At 44.6% G+C, this 17,895-nt stretch overlaps 2 long non-coding RNA genes across 2 annotated transcripts in view; one reads left to right on the top strand and one right to left on the bottom strand.

The window, feature by feature from the left end:
* Window positions 1-16,082, top strand: part of LOC128779560 (uncharacterized) — a 28,092-nt gene extending 12,010 nt beyond the window's left edge. Inside the window, exons 2-3 of the long non-coding RNA XR_008425596.1 lie at window positions 10,784-10,844; window positions 15,332-16,082. This is a non-coding gene — a long non-coding RNA (uncharacterized lncRNA). The remainder of the gene's footprint in view (window positions 1-10,783; window positions 10,845-15,331) is intronic.
* On the bottom strand, window positions 1,421-9,900 carry LOC123478861 (uncharacterized). The gene is made up of 3 exons (XR_006654251.2): window positions 9,555-9,900; window positions 6,056-6,382; window positions 1,421-2,401 (listed from the first exon to the last, which is right to left on the bottom strand). It is a non-coding gene; the product is annotated as an uncharacterized lncRNA (long non-coding RNA).
* Window positions 16,083-17,895: the final 1,813 nt, after the last annotated feature.

Genomic DNA, 17,895 nt, shown 5'->3' with positions numbered 1-17,895 from the left:
GTTACAATACAATCTAACAAAATTGTTTCGAGTGAAGTTAGACAATTAAGCACTACTAGAGCCACCTTACAAAAAAAACCAAACAAACTTTTTGGCCAACCCAATATATAGTGATCCCCAAACTTGTATCTCTAACCTGACCTTTCCTTTGAGATCCAGACCTGCAGCCAGCTGCCCATTCCACTCACCCAGCTGTCTCAGAGGCACCTCAGATTCAACATCCAACTAACCTGATGATCTTTTCCTTCCGGGATTGTCTTCATTTAGTTTTACCCATTTCATCACAGGTTACCAGTGTCTGTCAGAAGCCTAGCCAAACTCAGGCATCATCCCCGGTCCTCCAGCCTCTCCCCCACCCCCATCAAGGATCCAGATCTATCACCAAGCCCTGAGAAGTTTGCCTCTTAAATAGCTTTTGGATACATCTACATCTTTGTATCTCTGTGTTCACCCTTGTCCAATGGACCATCATCCCCTACTTGGATTAATGTAATAACTGTCTAACTTGCTTTCTAGAATGTACTTTGCTTTCTTTTCAGTCTGCTTTCTGAACAGTATTAGTCATCTTTTCAAAGCACAAATTTGTTCATGTTTCCTCAGGCCCCATAGAACCTTTTGTATTTGTCAGAATAAGTTAGGTAATACTGGAGTAACAACGCAGAAATCTCTTTAGCTTTCAACAACAGCAGCTTATTGCTCGTTCACGGCCTGTCTGTGGCTTTGCCTCATGGACATTTCACTTTGAAATGCAAGTGTCTTCTCAGTTCAGTGGGGAGGGATGCATAATCTGCCACAGGGAGGAAAACTGGAGCAAGCGAGGCCAGAATACTGGGGGACCAGGTGTAGAATCTCCCACCCCCTTCAGTGACTTCCTACTGTTTTGAGGGTAAAATTCAAAAATGCTTCCCAGGCCGACAAGGCTCCTGGTGGTGGTCTGTCCACTGAACTCTCCAACTTTGCCTCTCACCTTTCTACCCCTCAGTCCCCAACCACGGTAGTCTCTCGATTCTTGGAGCATGCCAGGCACCGTCTCTTTTCAGAGTTCCTGAACATCCTGATTGCTCTATTTCTTTGACTTACCCTCTTCTCCCCCCTGATTCCACTGTTTCTTCATTCCTCAGCCCAAGCATCACTTCCTCAGCAAAACCTGGCTTGGACCCCCAGGTGCAGAATGGTGTTCCTTTCCTTCAAACCACTTACCTGAACGTTTAATTATCAATCCTTTAGTGTGACTGGGTGATGAGTGTCTTCCCTGTCTTGACTCTGAGATCCTTTTTATAAACAGTTCAATGCTTTAAACATAGTCGATCCTCAGTAAAAGTGGATTGGATGAATGAAGGGGAAGTAAGTTGAAATGCCTGGAACCATGGAAAGAACTGAGCCTGTTCGACTTGGAGAAGAGAATACTTGTGTGGAAAAGTGAAAAAGCTATACATGTATGAAGGGCTTCCATGGGAAAGTGGGCGTAGTTTTATTTTTCATTCCTTCAGAAAGGGCATGTAGAAGTTAGAGGTAATGAATGAAATTTCGGTTCACTATAGGAACAAACTTTCTGATAGAATGAGCATCGATATTAAAAATGTTGTGTTCATTGTATCTTTTCAAAGCAAAGACCAGATGAACAGCTGTGGAAATGTCAATAGATATTCTAGATAGCAGCAGTGGAAGGGAGGCGCATATCTGATCCCTTCAAATTCCAAAGCGGCATAATCCTATTAGAAAACACAGAGATAGTACACAAGGAGACAAGTAGGTACAAGGAATCAATTATAAGGTAGAATAATTGTGTCTATAGAGTGGCCAGCTAATAGATGTCATAACGATGTTCTTATTTGGCTTGACATTTTAACGGCTTGTCACGGGGCTTCTTTACGTAGGTCGTCCCAGTCTGTGCCTTCATTTATAATTGCTTAAATACATTGGTTAGAGATGTGTTTCTTTTGGAGGGTCAAGGGAGTAGGCAAAGACGTTTGTAAATATAACCAGCCTTAGAAAATTAAAAGCTCCAACACTATAGCACGCCCTGTTACATGGCACCTCAATACTGGTAACCCTTTACTCTGACACGAAAGTATAGGTGTTCATTTCATCTTCTAATGCTGTAGCATATGACTGTGGTACGTGTACATGGCACATACAGAGCACATTTTTAAATAACTCCTCTTTCACATGTTTGTAAAAGTAACGGATGCATTGCTTATTTCACATGGTGAAAAGACAGTATTGCCCTGGATGGACGGCGTCATTGCTTGCCGTGCCATCCCACACACCAAAAGGCAGCAGTTCAGTCCCCGGTTAGGGCACACGTCTAGGTGGTGGGTTGGATTCCTGAGCAGGGCATGTACGGGAAGCAACCAATGGATGTTTCTCACATTGATGTTTCTCTCTCCCCTTCTTCTTTCTGTAAAACCAATAAATATAGCTTTGGGTGAGGATTAAAAAAATGGTATGAATGAGGTTATATGATAATGTTACCATACCATGTTTTGCCTTGTAAAATTTTGAGGGAAAAATAAGGATGTGCATTATACATGGGTAGTGCTAATTCCATATCTATATAAATGTTTTTAATTCTTTTGTTTATTCCTATGCATTAAAGGTGTAACTCTAGAAAGCAATAATGATATCCATGTGCAAAATAATACCCTGGAATATGATAATTGGTTTTGTTTCTAAATGTAAATAAATAAAAAATTAAAACAAAAGTTTTTTTCCTGAAAGTCTGGGCCAAAAACGGGGGTGCACATTATACACGGCAAAATACAGCACATTCAATAGATGTAAATCAACATAACTATAAAAGAACATTCCAAATGATTATTTCAGAGGGAAGGCCACACTACATCGGAATAAAGGAGTTTTCTGGAGGGAGGAGCACTTGGACGAGCCCCTAAAAATGAGGTAGATTTGAGTGGATGGATGGATGGATGGACAGCTCTTCTGAGCCAGCTTTGGTCTCAGACGTAACCATGGTCCTGCAGGTACGGTCATAATTGCTAGAGTGGGTGCCCCGCTCTTCAGTTTGAAATACAGACAGTGTGGACATGAACAAGTGCATGGCAGTGGAATAGGAGTTGGTTCAGCAATGAGTCAAGTGCATCCGTGCTTAATCAGAGCACTGAATGGGGTTGGGAGGAGCAGCAGGTATGCGCCATTTTCCATCATTCAGTTGCCACCCATCTCTCCATGTTCCAATGGCCTTCAATTAACAAGAGTCTCACTTTAATTGAGAAAATCTAACATTTGGAGTCTATACGGTGAAATCAAAAGACCAAAGAAACGGGACTGTAGGCATGATGGGAGAATACCGACTCCTGTTACCCTCCTTAAACTAGAAAATTCCATGCATTTAACTTTATTCATAAACACGAAGCCAGCCGTAAGCCTCCCTTTTCACAATTTTTTAGATTTCTATCATCCTCCTAAGTCTGCAATATTATCACTACATGCACATCAAATTAAAACAAAAGTCTGGAAAAAATAAAAGGAGCTTCTTTTCTTGTCTCCTGTCACTGCTGTTCCTTTCAGTTGATTCAGCTGTCAACTGTGGCCCAGAGCAGCTCTGAACACATGGTCGTGTAATTCGTCAGCGTTCAGATGGGGCCCCGGTCTCAGCCATTAACACGTTCATTTAAACACATTTCTGGAAAACATTTAAAAACCACCTATAGTGTTGCTCTGTGCTCATAAAAAGATCAACCTGGAGGGAACTAATAGATAAACACGGTTATTAAGTGTATTTAGTTTTGTTTTTTATTTAATGTCGCCCCACAAATTGTCTTTGAGTTGGTGAGAAAGTCAGCTTCACCAAAGCGGAAGGGAAATGAGAAGCACTCGGGTCTAGGTGCCTGATCTTGCATTCTGGATTTGGATGAATTACAGGGGTCAGTGATTCTCCCAGCGGCCTCTCCACGTTGACCATGAAGTCAAATGATACTAAAAATATGGCACAACAATTGTGCTAGTTCAAAGGATAGTGTAGATGTGACTTGTAAAAACAATATTTTATGGTGAATTCACATACCAAAGTTTGACCTAAAAAAAGAATAGTTTTTGCTTCTACTTAGATGCATCAGAGACAGCAGCCTGGGCAATATGTTTTGATGCATTACAACTTGCTTTACTACATTTTTTAGCTTGATCATAATGCCTATTGAGTGCCAGTGTTATGCCAGACAGTTTTCTCTGTGTTACTCAGTCTCATTTTACAACTTACCCTTTTCTCATTCTCTTCCTCCTCTCCTTTTTTTCTTTCTCCCAATCTTTTAATTTTCCTACTCATATTTGTCTTGATTTTTTAATTTAGTTTCTCTTTATCATATGAATATGAAATTTTCCCATAAAATCTATTTTTTCCCTGCTTTGTCCCTCCTGGAAGAAATACCCTTCAACTGGAAAAGTGGGAAATATCCACACTTTTTAAACATAAAAATAATTATGCAAATATATAATATGTTGGTTTTTCAATTGTTCGAAATAATACACTTGGTCATTAGTATGTGTCCTTGCTTTTTAGGGAATTTCTATCAACTCTGAGGACCATTCTTACATTCCGGACTCAGTGGGCTAATAAAGACAAACCAGTTTAGCTAAAAGTGAAATAATTTCAGCAGCTACGAAAATCTGCAAGAAAGTGTGGCCAACAGAAAGCCTTCATTCTCTGTGTTTACATTGGTACTGATCTTAATGGCATGCTGTTAACTCAACATAAAGCTATGCTTTTTAAAACAATTCAAGTTCAAGGGCATTCCGTTTAGAACCAATCATGTTCCAGGCCTATAAAAATACTTGCAATAACAATCCGAACTGGCATGTAAGTTAAAGCTCATTCTGGGCAGCTTAAATTTACACCGTTAGCCTAGGACTTACTCATCTCATAGCATCAGGAAGCACAACCTCACGATCAAGTGCAATTCACGTCTCACAATTCAAGGAATCGATGTACATGGATACATCGTTATATTATTATTAAATCCAATTGCTTTGCAATTAACCCAGTATGACACCTATACAAATGATTCAAATAAAGAGCCTCATGTTTCACAGGAGACAATCAATAAAGTGAAATCAGGACTACCGACAATGCCAGCAATTTGGCTTGTTACTATGGCACTGCATTTTTCTCAGGCCGAGGCTGCTCTTCCCCTACTGAATCCCGGCGCCTATAACCCTCAGCGATTGGCTATGGCCATGCCTCACAAAAGCATAACATTCAAACACGTTTGGCCATTTCTAACCCATCTGAGCTGAGTCATGAAAAGTTATAATCAATCTGGGATGTACTAAGTCATAAAATTTCCTTCTTTGCTCCCAAAATGGAACTAGGGCTTCTTTGCCTTGGAAACTCTCCTTAGTGGTGAAAAAGAAAATAGTTGCTTTTGTTGACAGATAAAATAAGTTCTTAGAAAAAAACCGAGGCTTGCTCTTCCCTTTGCACAAATATTTTACAATTAGAGGTCTAAAAACAAAGCCAAATCATAATAGCATCTCTTCTGGTTATTATGTTGTTATTCTGCAGCTTTGCTTTCTCTATTTTAATTAGGGAAAAGAACTTCACAAGTAAAACTCTGATCAAAACCAACCTTTTAGAAAAATATTACAACCCTCTATTATGCTAAGTAAAATAAGTCAGTCACAGAAACACAGTTACCATATGATTTCACTTGCATGTGGAATCTAAAGAACAAAATCAATGAACAAACAAAATAGAAACAGACTCATAGACACAGAGAAGAGACTGATGGTTGCCACAGGGGAGGGTATTGGGGAACAGGGTAAAAGAGGTGAAGGGACTGAGAAGTACAGATTGGTAGCTAGTTACAAAGTAGTCACAGGGATGTAAGTACAACATATGGAATATAGTCAATAATATTGTAATCACTATGTGTGGTGCCAGGTGGGTACTGGAAATAATGGGGGGAATCATATACTTTGTAAAGTATATGATTATCTAACCACTATGCTGTACACCTGAAACTAATACAAAATAATACTGAATATAAACTGTAATTGAAAAATAAAATTAAAAAATATTACAACCCTCTTATGATATTACCTCTTTTGGCAGATTCTGCCAGTGTGTTTGTCTGCCAGACCACTTGGTGCAGAGAATGAGCTTGTTGGGAGCAGGCACTGTGTGCTTCCTGCGGAGACCGAGACGGCTCCGCATAGGCATCCACAGGAGTCCGCTGACAGCCCATTTGAATGCTGCCTTTCTAAGACCTCATAACTCCTTCTTTTAAGTAGACTGCATTTGACAATATGGAGCATTAGGACAGGCACTGATCACAAATGTATCTTTTCCATGTCTCTCTTTATATACTTCTTTCCAGACAGAGGACAGTCAAGTCAGGGTATACCTCCACGAAGCCAGTCACATCTCCTGCAGGGAGAGAATGGAACAGTAAGCATGTAAAATGTGTCTTTTTAAACACGGTGTGGATGATTGAAAGCAATGACGTGTTCAACACTCTAAGCAGAGTCTGTTGTCCCATGCATAATACTGTCTACAAAAACTGATGAAAATGTTCAGTTTGCAAATCCTCCCTGGCCAGGGAGGAAACCATGGGGGTGAATCAAGATTTTAGTGATGACTGTCCTGGGCAAGCTAAACTGGCAAGCCACAGGTTAAAAAAGGAATGCAACGGTGGAAGCTTCGAGGAGAAGGTACCAGACACCCTTTCTGCTGCTTGCGCCCCGGCAAAGGTCTGCAGAAGAGCTGGGTGTTCACCACCACCCGCCCCCCGACCAAGAAACTCAGAGAGTGGGCAAACCCAACTCGACATGTACAGTTACCCATGGCGTGGGAAAAGAAACGAGACTCCTTGTTGGGGGAAGGGAGATAACTAGCTGCCTGTAAAGAGGAACACAATTGCCCGCACTCACTCATGTGAAAGAAATTCATTTAAAAGCAATTGGGTTAGAGATGGGGATTTGCATAGATGACCTTAAGGAAGGGGACCACTTAAGAGACAGTGAGGATGTCCATCAGTCATTTCCTACAAAACTGTAAAAATCCCTTACAATATGAAGTGGAAAAGTGGGCCACTAAATTATAATTAAACTATGATTGCAATTATGTAAAGTATGTGTGCTGTGGACAGAGGCTGATGGTGGATACAGAGAAATTAACATGGGTGTGTGGGAATGTAGCGATGCTGTTTGTTTTCCACTGTTTGAACTGTGTGGGGGTGAATGTGAGGGCAGGGGTGGGAAGAGGCTATGTATAGAGTCTAATAGTGAGAGAGTCACACGAAGAATCAGGAAGCCCGGGTGTGTAAGTTTCACAGGGCATGCCAGCTGTGAACTTAACCTCCACGAGCTTCTGTGTCCTTATAGAGAGAGTGGGAATAATAACCCCTGCCCTGCACTAATGGGGTAGTGAAAACACTTCGTAAGTCAAAAATATTGTAAGAGACTGTGAGGAGTTAAGACCGAGTTCTGTGTAGACCAGAGACTCAGAAAGTCCAGAACTCGGAAAGTTATCCGGAGTCCTTCCCAGCAGTCAGTGGGGGAGCTGGACCGCAAGTGTCAGCTCATGGAGTTGCACAATGCAGAAATCACGAACACTTGCTGGACACCTTCTAATTGTTTTACCAACTAGGTTTCCCAATACCATTTTTAGAACAAGCCATTTTTCTTTCATCTGAAATGATATGAAATGCTTCCTTCATCATATACCTCAGCTGGTTTCTGAACTCGGCTGTTTCACCGCTCACCATTCTGTTTTGATTTTTGTAGCTTTATAACACTTTTAATCTGTTAGGGCATTTTATAGGGTTTTGTTTGTTTGTTTTAAAAATAGGATCAGGGTAGAACGGGAACTATTAAGGAAGAGAACCCAGCTTGGGTGCAAGGAGGTAAGTAACCAGCCCAAGAGTGCCCAGTCTTAGAAGACACTTTGCAGTAAGAGAAAGTTTAGTTCAAATCTTGCTTTACTACTAACCATTGGGGTAACCCAACGAACATGACTTAACCTTTCTAACCTCTTGCCTCATCCATAAATTGAGGATACTAACACCTTCCTCAAAGCATTGTGTGGACTAAATTATTAAAGAACGTGGGTTTCCCCCTCGCTGAGCCTGGCACACAGCTGGGGCCACCCTTCCCTGCCTGGGGGTGCACTCCCAGTGGCGGGGCCATGGCTTCCCTTAGTTTTTATTGCATCTGCAAAAAAGGGAAAGAGAGCAAAGAATTATCACCCATTTCTACACAGCATTTTGAAGGCTTGTTCACTGCACAGAGATACTTGATAACCGTATAGTGAGGAAACAGCATTTTAAAAATGTACATGTATCTATTCTCCGCTTCCTGAATATGGCAAAGCAGGAGATACCATGTACCATGTACTTCATAAAACGCACTTCCATTATGCAGACAAGAATATGGGAAGTCGAGCAGGTAGGTGTGCCAGGTCGAGTGTTCCTGTCAGGCCTCGAGTGGCCAGAGCAGAAGAAAGGGGAAATTGCCCAGGGTGAGGAGAACAGGTGAGGGAACAGGTGAAAAAGAGCAGGGCCTCGCTGCTCTCTTCTACTCTGACCAGTTTGGATTTTAAGTAATTTGGGGGCAGACATCACATCTACTACCTCCCTTCTAGTGGTTTCTAAAGATTATTGCATAACATTTATAACATTTGATGATTAGAACGAAGAAGTACCACATAGGGCCTCAGAGTGACCCTCTGTCGCCAAGAGTGGCCAGGAGGACTTTCACGGGAATGCTCTCTCTCCTCTCCCTGGGATGTGACCGATGGAGTCTGGCCATAATTAATTTTGATAGAGACCTGACGTGATGTGATAGGATCTTGGTCATTCAAATGAAGTAGAACCAGCCAGCCAGGTTGGACACAAATGATCAGTCTGCCTCACCATTGGCTTTAGAACAAGTCAAATCCAATTAAAAAGTATTTATTTACTGAGTGATTTTGTGCCCAGCACTATAAAAGGTATAGGAAAGAAAGGCCCTGTCTGACATTCACTGTCTGAGCTGGGCAGACAGGAAATACAATAAAATAATAACAGACCCCATCTGCTGAGCCCCCGACTTGCGCCACGCACCGAGATACGTGTTCAGTGCACATCAGATCTAACTCATGAATTCTTTCCACAAATGTTTCTTGAGTGCCTATTATGTGCCAGGCATTCCAGTTGCTGGGAATACCAAGGGCCACAGGGACAGAAAAGTCCCTGCGTTCGGGAAACCTACATTCTAACATTTATAAGCAAGTGAGCATCTAATATTATGTCAGAGATAAATACTCCGAAGAACAGCAAAGCAGGGTAAAGGCATAGAGAGGATTTGAGTGTACGCAGGGGATATTTTAGAGCAGGACCCTTGGAAGATAGGACCTCAAGGGACAGAGGGAGATGCAGACAGCCAGCAGGACTAGTGTCCAAGGCCCAGTATGGCTGGGATGGGATGAGGGAGGAGGAGGGGCAGAAGAGAAGACAGGCAAATGAGTAAGGCATGGAGGGTCTTGAAGGAAATAAGCACTTCAGGTTTCATTCTGAGGACAATGGGAAGCTCTTAGGGAATTTTAAGCAGGGGAGACTTACCTGCGGACAGGCTCTGGGATGGACACCCACGTGCAGGAAACTTACTTTCTTACGGCTGCGAGAACGGGAGAGAAGCAGGGCTGGGAAGAGGCAGAGGGATGTTACAGCCACTGACCCTGCTGGGGGCGATGGGGTTGGATGACCCCTCAGAGTTTTCTCAGCTGAGGCATCAGCTGGGCCTCAACCAGGTGCTGCCTCCTGAGAGGGGTTACAAACCTGGGCGAGGCTGCGCCCTATGGGGCTGGCTGATGCCTGAAGATGTGTCCAGCCTGGGCCACTAGCAGTCAAGAGTGCAGCAGCTGGGGCTATGGCACCTCAGTCCCAAAGAGGGGATCTGGGCGCACACTCCGGCATCCACTACGGATCTGTTATGTTTCAAGTCTCATAACAATCCTCCCAGTTAAGCATTTTTAGTTCCTTTCTGAGACTCAGGAAGTTTAAGCAAACTGTTCAAGGTCACTTACTAGCAGATCTGAGTCCAAAGACTGTGTTCTTAAAAAAACAAACAAACCATAAACCCTGGCCAGGTGGCTCAGTTTGTTGGAGAGTTATTCTATACACCAAAAGGTTGCAGGTTCGATTCCTGGTCAGGGCACCTACCTAGGTTGTGGTTGATCCCCAGCAGGGATGTGTACATGGGGTGGGGGTAGGGGCAAGCGATCAATGTTTCTCTCTTGAGTCTATCTTTCTCTCTCTCTCTCTCTCCCCACCTCTGTTTCTCTCTCTCTTTCTCTCTAAAAGTCAATAAACATATCCTCTGGTAAGGATTAAAATGTGGTAAAATATACATACATAAATATACATCAATTTATCATTTTAGCCATTTTTAAAGAAGATTTTATTTATTTTTATAGAAAGGGAAGGAGAAAGAGAGGGAGAGAAACACAAATGTGTGGCTGCCTCCCGCACGCCCCCAACTGGGGACCTGGCCTGCAACCCAGGCGTGTGCCTTGACTGGGAATCCAACCAGTGACCCTTTGGCTTGCAGGCCGGTGCTCAGTTCACTGAGCCACACCAGCCAGGGCTGTTTCAGCCATTTTTAAGTGCGCGGGTCAGTGGCATTAATTGCATTCATACTGTACCACCGTCACCACCATCCACCACTAGAACATTTTTCTTCTTGTAGAACTGAAGCTCTGTACCCATGAAACAGTAAAACATAACACAACTGTTAACGTTAAACATGACAATAATGTTAAACACTCACTCCCTATTTTCCTTCCCTGCAGCCCCTGGCAGCCCCCTGTCTATTTTCTGTCTCTATGAGGCTGACTACTCCAGGGACCTTGGGTAAGTGGAACACACAGTACCTCTCTTTTTGTATCTGGCTTATTTCACTTCGTATAATGTCTTCAAGGCCCATCCACGTTGTCGCATGTGTCAGAATGCCCCTCTTTTTTAATGCGGAATAACACTCTGTTGTGTGATATACTCCATTTTGCCATGCTCTGACCATTGCTGTGAAAATACGTTTGAATCCCTGCTTTCCATTCTTTGGGTTGCATACCCAGAAGTGGAATTACTGGACATATGGTAATTCTATTTTTAATTTTTTGAAGGACTGCCATGCCATTTTCCACAGTAGTTGCACCATTTTACATTCCCAACAGCATCACACAGGGTTCTGATTTCTCCACATCCTTGCCAACACTTTTCTCTCTCTCTCTCTCTTTCTCTCTCCCTTTCTTTTTTCTTTCCCTTTCTTTCCTTCCTTCCTTCCTTCCTTTTATTTTTTTCTTTTTCTTTTTCTTTCTTTCCTTTCCTCCCTCCCTCCCTTCCTTTCTTCCTTCCTTTTCTCCCCCTCTCTCTCTCTTTCAATTGCCATCCTAATGGGTGTGAGGCAGTATCTCATTGTGCTTTAAGGCCATGCATCTTTCATGCCACTGTGCTGTCTCTCAGAAAGGAGTCCAACATTGCCAGCATGTGTCCAACTCCCTGATTCCTTCTGCAGGTGGGAACTGTGACAACACTAGGCAAGACCCAAGCTCAGATAGTTTCCCTGGATTAACAGTGAGTGGCAAAAGACACATTCTGAATATCCCTTTAGACATGCAGACACCTAAGGAACCACATGCTGAATCAATCTTTAGAAGTTTTGCTCAAGGACCCTAAATAGTTTAGGGTCCTTTAAAATTTAATATTCATAATTTTATCATAAATTTAAATAGTTGCAAAAAATGTAGTTGCTAGCATATTGTAAATACTGACATTTCAAAATAAAACTGTTGCATCACTGGGATAAATGTGCACAAATGGAATCTAAGTCCTGTAACAGTTTGTTACCATCATCCATTTAAGAAATACACTATCAAGCTCATCTTTAGTGAGCAAAATTTGTGTATTTTTCTGTTTTCTCTTTGAAACTTTATTTCCATCCACTTCCCCTTCAGAATTTTATGCTAATGTAAGATATTTATGACCGAACACCTTCTACTGAGTATCCCATCATACTTTTATGTATCAAACATACGTAAAAAAATTGAAATGTGTACACTTCAAAATCCCTGTGACCCTCGGCTTCCAGTGTTTTTCAGATTGTGTTATCATTACTAGTAGCACACAACTGATTGAAACAACCTAAATGAATAGCCTATTTTGATAAATGCTAACCAAAAAAAAGTTTTATTGGAGGCTTACATTTCATAATAAGATAGATGATGCTATCCCCTTTCCAAACATTATATTATATTATTGTGGATAAATATTATTTATGGCTAGAATGACAAAGTGTTTAGCGTCCATTCTATTTGTAGTTTCCATTTTTTAGAGATGAAAAATCCTTGTTTTTATAAACAAGGAGATGGGAATGAAAAACATTTTGTTATAGAAATGTCCTTCAATTTTGGGAATTCCTTCTGACTTTATCTGCCTCAAATCACATGTTAATCCCTTATCAAATATTAGTTTTAATGACCTGTCAGCTAAGAACAACACTGTTTCTTTCCTCTTTCAATTTCACTGAAAGCAAGGTATTGCAAAGGATTTGTTATGCAGTCTGTTATGGGTCAAGTTGCACCCCCTCCAAATTCAAGTAGTGAAGTCCTAACCCTCAGTACCCCCAAATGTGCCCTTATTTTAAAATTAGGTCACTGCAGATACAAGTAGTTTAGATGCGGTCATTAGGGTGGACGCTGCCCCTCTAATGACTGGTATCCTTATGAAAGGGGAAACTTGGACATGGGGACAGACGAGCACAGAGGGGGAAGAGGATGTGAAGGCAGGGGAGAAGACAGCCACATAGAAGCCAAGGACAGAGCACTGGAACAGACCGTTCCCGCACGGCCTCAGAAGGAACCAATCCTGACCCCGCCTTGCTGTTGGACTTCTGGCCTGCGGAACTGTGAGACAAGACATTTCTGTTGTTTGAGCCGCTTGTTTGTGGGACTGTGTTACAACAACTGGAGCTAATACACACTCCTTAGCGTCCATCGCCTCCCCAACACTTACACCAAGATTTTCAATTTTCCCTGTGTTTGGTGACCAGGAGGGTTTTTTAAAACCCAGGAGCAATGCACCCCAATAAGACTGGGAATGAGAGTGAGCACCACCCACCTTTCTTTTGCAAAGTGAGTAAGAGCCCTGGTGAAAGGGGCGTGGTGTGTAGTAAAAGCTGGTATTGAATATGAGGGTCTGCATGTTGCTTCCCTTCAAAATATGCTTGTTCACGGCCCTTTGGAAAAGTCCCAGCCCCAGAGAAGTAGGGTGCCTGCTTTGAAGATGACTGTGCTGAACTGTAGAAAACCTACTGTAATTCAGGGATGTGGAAGACTGTAGGCTGGAGGCGTTGAGGACGTTTTCGTGGAGGATGTGATTATCTGCTGCCTTGTGCGTAGAATCTTCCTCTGTGGCAAGGAGAGGGAAGGGCATTTCAGCTGGGGTGGAAGCAACCTGGAAATGGGCTTCTGCCTAAGTTACGGAATTGCCAGAGTGGGTCTAGCCACGATGGGCCTGTTCTTACGAACCCAGGAGCTTGTATGTAGGCACTAGAGATTTTTGCCTGAGCAAGTGACTTGATTGATGAAAGGGATGCTTAGGAAGATTAGCTGGGTGCCAATACAGAGGATGGGAGCGTGTGTGCAGAGCTAGGGGGCAGGAGGCACCCACGGGTGTGGTTGGGCATGCGTGGAGCAGTGTAATGGTGTTAGACGTGGAGAGGCTGCTGCTTGCTGGCTGTGAGGGAAATTGAAATCCTATGCTTATGTTATGGCTAAACTGTGTGCCGATGGCTCCATGATCTGCATTTCCGATGGGCTGCCAGGTCCCAGAACTAAGTCCCGGCCTCTCCTCCACCGCTGCTGCCGCCTTCTGTGTTGGTAGAGAAAGACTTTAGACTTTCATTTAGTCAAGTAGAGGTTCACTAGCGGCAACATTTCTCTCTCGCTTGGCCGATCCTTCCATTTTAAGGACAGAATGAGTGCATATATGGGAAAAAACTTGGTGGGTGACTATAGAGAACCCTGCAAATGTAAAGGTAGGGCTGTTCACTACTAATTCCTGTTACTGTTGCATGCCACTCTTTCTTAGAGGTGGTGCAGGGGTGTTCTGAGGGCCGCGTTTCACATAAGCCTGAAGTAACTGAAATCCAGGTAAAGGAGGCCCCATTGTGCATTGCCTGAGAATTCCACTGGCCTTCCACCCCTTTCCAAATTGGGAGGTGCTACAATACCCCCTGCTGAGCCCCTCTGTGGAGCAGAGCCCCTCTTCACATTCCTTCTGGTCCTCTCAGGTGTCTGGTCTCGTGCCCAAACACCCCCAAAGGATGATTCGTTTTCTGTCAGGGTTGTGAGTCTTGCTGATTATGCAGTGATGGAAACAGAGCTCTCCCGTGTCCCTCAAATCAGAGTGTGTCCGCTGTCCTCACTCCCCAATCGAAGCAGGGAAGCACACGCAGCATCAACGACCCAGACACATGCCTCTTTCCCTCTCTCGTAAGAACCACTGTGTTTTTCGGACTCTGAGAGGGTAAAAGGCCAGTTTTATTCTAGAAGAAGTTGGTGGTCACTATTCTCATCATCCTCCAACGAGGATCACTGGAGCCTTTTGGTGTTCTTAATCCCCCACCCCCTCGTGCCAAGGACACTTTGGCTGTCATGCTAGGGCCATGAGCTACTGGCCATGTGGCTGCTGACTCTACTGGAACTTACCACTTGGCATTTCTTCCAGGGATGAAAAGGAGATTATCAATAATATTTGAGTGAATTTTCTGACCTATGTTGGCTCTGGCATTTTCCTTTCATGTACATCTTTAATTACACCCAATGGTAGCAAGACCATATGCAAGCATCAGCTGAGCCCCTCCACGTTGATGGCCGCCCCCGTGTACTAGAGGGGAAGTAAGCGTGTACGGTGAGGTCACAGTAGTCCCTCTCCTTTCACATGTCCTTACCAGGGCCAGGTACATGGCCAAGCATTTTAGACATTAGCTTGTTTTCTCCACCAGCCTTTGGAGTGGGGAGATTAACATTTACATTTCACAGGGAAGGACATGGCAACCTGCAGAAACCGAGTATCTTTCCTAAGGTCACAAAACAACTGAGTGGCTGTCAGTCAGCATGAATTTAATTAGGCTTGGTGACAAGCAGCCCCCAAATCTTAGCACAACAAGGGCTCCCTTCTCACTCCTGCCCCAGGTCTGTGGAGGGAACGGGAGGCTGCTCTCCTCACTCTGGGGTTCGGGCAGGCAGGGCAGCTACGACCCGGGAATTGTTGATTGTCACAGCAGATGGGGAAAATGCTCACTGGTGACCTGTGTCCTTTCTGTTCATTTTGTTGGCCAGAGCCTGTCACAAGGCTGCTTCTAACTTCAAATGGCTGAGGATGTACTGTCCTACCATCGGAGAGGGAGAGGAGGATTGTGTGTGGGAAGTGCTAATGACCACCACCGTGGCAGAGGCAGGGTCTGCTAAGAAGTGCTCAGCGTTTTACAGATACCGTCTCCAGGACTCAGAGCAGCCCTGTCAGAAACCATCGCCTTCATCTCATAGCCGACGTCATTGAGCCCAGAAGGATCTTGGGCCACAAGTCACAGGGACTTGAAAAAACAGCACCGTGTGCAGAGCTCAGGTTGGCTGGAGTCAGAGACTGTCGTCCTCCCACCTGCCCTGAGGGTTTCCAGTGCCACAGGCCTCACTTCGGCTTCAGAAGAAATGAACCACATACATTTTTAAAAGACAAATTTTTTTTAAATCGTGTGTTAATTTTCTAATGAGAGAGGTAATAATTTCTCATTAGTACAATTCAGACAGTACTTACAGGTTTGAAGTAGAGTGTAACAGTGACTAATAATCAGGACATCTAGAGAAAACCACTGCTAGCACTCTGGATAGGTCCTTCCAGACATGACATGTTGGATTCTAATTTGCTTCTTCACATAACAGTACACTGTGAACATGTTTGCAATAAATACACTTCATTTTTAATGGCTGCATAATATTCTACTGGCTGTGTGACAGGTTCGTTTGAATCCCTTAATGATGAACATCTGGTTTGTTTTCAATGTATCACTGTTTTCTTGTTTCAAGTTCCACTTCTTTCTTAATAGTGATGTCTAATATCTTTTCCTAGTTTCTGTAACCCATTCATGCCTTCGCAGATGGGAAACACTGTAATGGTCAAAGATCTTTAATCAGACATTAGTTCCATCATTAACTCTTTCCTTTCCCTTTTCCAAAGACCAACCCCCCAGCCCTGGCCTGCCACACACACACTCAAATGCTATTAAAATGTTTATGTTCCCAGAGTCACAAGCCAGGGGTTTTCCTTGGCATTTCTTTTTGGTTTCATACAATTTTTCTGAAATTCCCCTGGTAAACTGCCCTCCTTGTTTTTTTATTTTGACTCTTTCGGTGTATCCATTCCATATTCCTTGTCTTATTTTATGTTTGCGTGCTCATATTCTAAACTATATTCTGAACCATGCTCATAGAATGGTTTTGTGCATTTCCCGGCTGCTGCCCAAATGGCAAGGCACTCTCCTACCTTCCTTTTCTGTGTCCCCGAGTACCCCTTCTCAGACCCTCCAGTTCCCGTCCACCGCACAGTCCCTCCTTTCCTCAAGCTCAACCTGGAAGAGCCTTTACCACCAACTCTGGCTGTCTTCAGAATCCAGCTCAAAAGCCTGCTCTCTCAGGAAGCCTTCTCTGATCCCTTCCCTTAGCTAGATTTAATCGTTCTTTCCTCTATGCTTCCCGGCACTTTAAAAGGAAAACATTTATTCGGCGCCTATGGTACACTCTGAAGTGCTGGGGCAGAATCCAAGAACAAGCCTTGGTATCCAATCTCAAGGAACCTTCGGTCCTTGGGGACATTGAAGGTAATGGCCTAACTTCAGTGTGACAGATGCTGAAGTACAGGTAGGTGCGAGGTGCGAATAACATGGTGACCAGCAACGGTTGGCTTTTATTTGATGCATGTTATCCCTTCAGAAAAGTCAAGATCCTGGGGTAAGGTCCATTTTGAAATCCACCTTTTGATCCGGGCGGAATGAGCCGTGGTACCTTGTGGATCGCAGCACCCACCCCGCTTGAGGAACAAACGTCTCAGGTGCGATCAAGGGAAGGGAGCATGGTGGACACCAAGCACAGGTCCAACCCCGTCACCCACATTTCCCAGCGCCAGTCCACTTTTCACATCTGTCTTTCTCCCCTGAAATGGATGCGCATTCCTCTCCAGATGTAGAAGAGAAGTACTAACTATTTCACGAAAGCCTGGAAACTGTGACTTTTCCAGTAACGGTGTGGGTCGGTTCGAGATGTTCAGGTTCCCGGCAACTGAAAAAGGGGCTGCGCCCTCCCTGGATGCGCTTCCCCCGAGGCCCGCCGGAGACTTTCGCACGGGCCCGGCTACCTGCACAACGAGCCGCAGCCGGGCGCGAGATCCCGGAGCAGGCCCTCCTGGGGCGTGCGCCTCGGAGCCGGCGGGGCTGCTCCCGCTTTTCTCAGGGTTTGCGCGCCGCCCCGACCCGGTCCGCGCCCTGCTCCGGCCCGGGTTTTACCGCCCGCCCGCCGCCGCGCTCGCTGAGCCTGGAGCTGGCGCCGCCGAGGCCGCCGCGGCCCCGGGCGTGGGGGCAGCGCCGCGCACGCGCGCCCGCGAGGTTGGCGGGTCTTCGCTTCCCGGCTCTGCGCGCCCGGAACCCTCGCTCCGCCGCCCCGCCCGCGGCCGCCGGGTCCCCGGACCCCGCGCGACCCGCCCCGGCCGGGGGCCGGGACTTGTTCCCCCGCCCGTGCCCTCTCCCCGCGGCCGGGAAGGAACATTCCTGGCTCTCCCAGCCCGGCCTGCGCCTGTTCCCGCTCCTCCCCCGCCGCGTGTTTTCCGCCCCAGTAAAGATCGTGCCACACAAACA

Source organism: Desmodus rotundus, chromosome 11, assembly GCF_022682495.2.
Source record: "Desmodus rotundus isolate HL8 chromosome 11, HLdesRot8A.1, whole genome shotgun sequence".
NCBI classification, from domain to species: Eukaryota; Metazoa; Chordata; class Mammalia; order Chiroptera; family Phyllostomidae; genus Desmodus; species Desmodus rotundus.
Note: the sequence above shows the minus strand (reverse complement) of the source record. Positions and strands in the feature narration are given on the sequence as shown.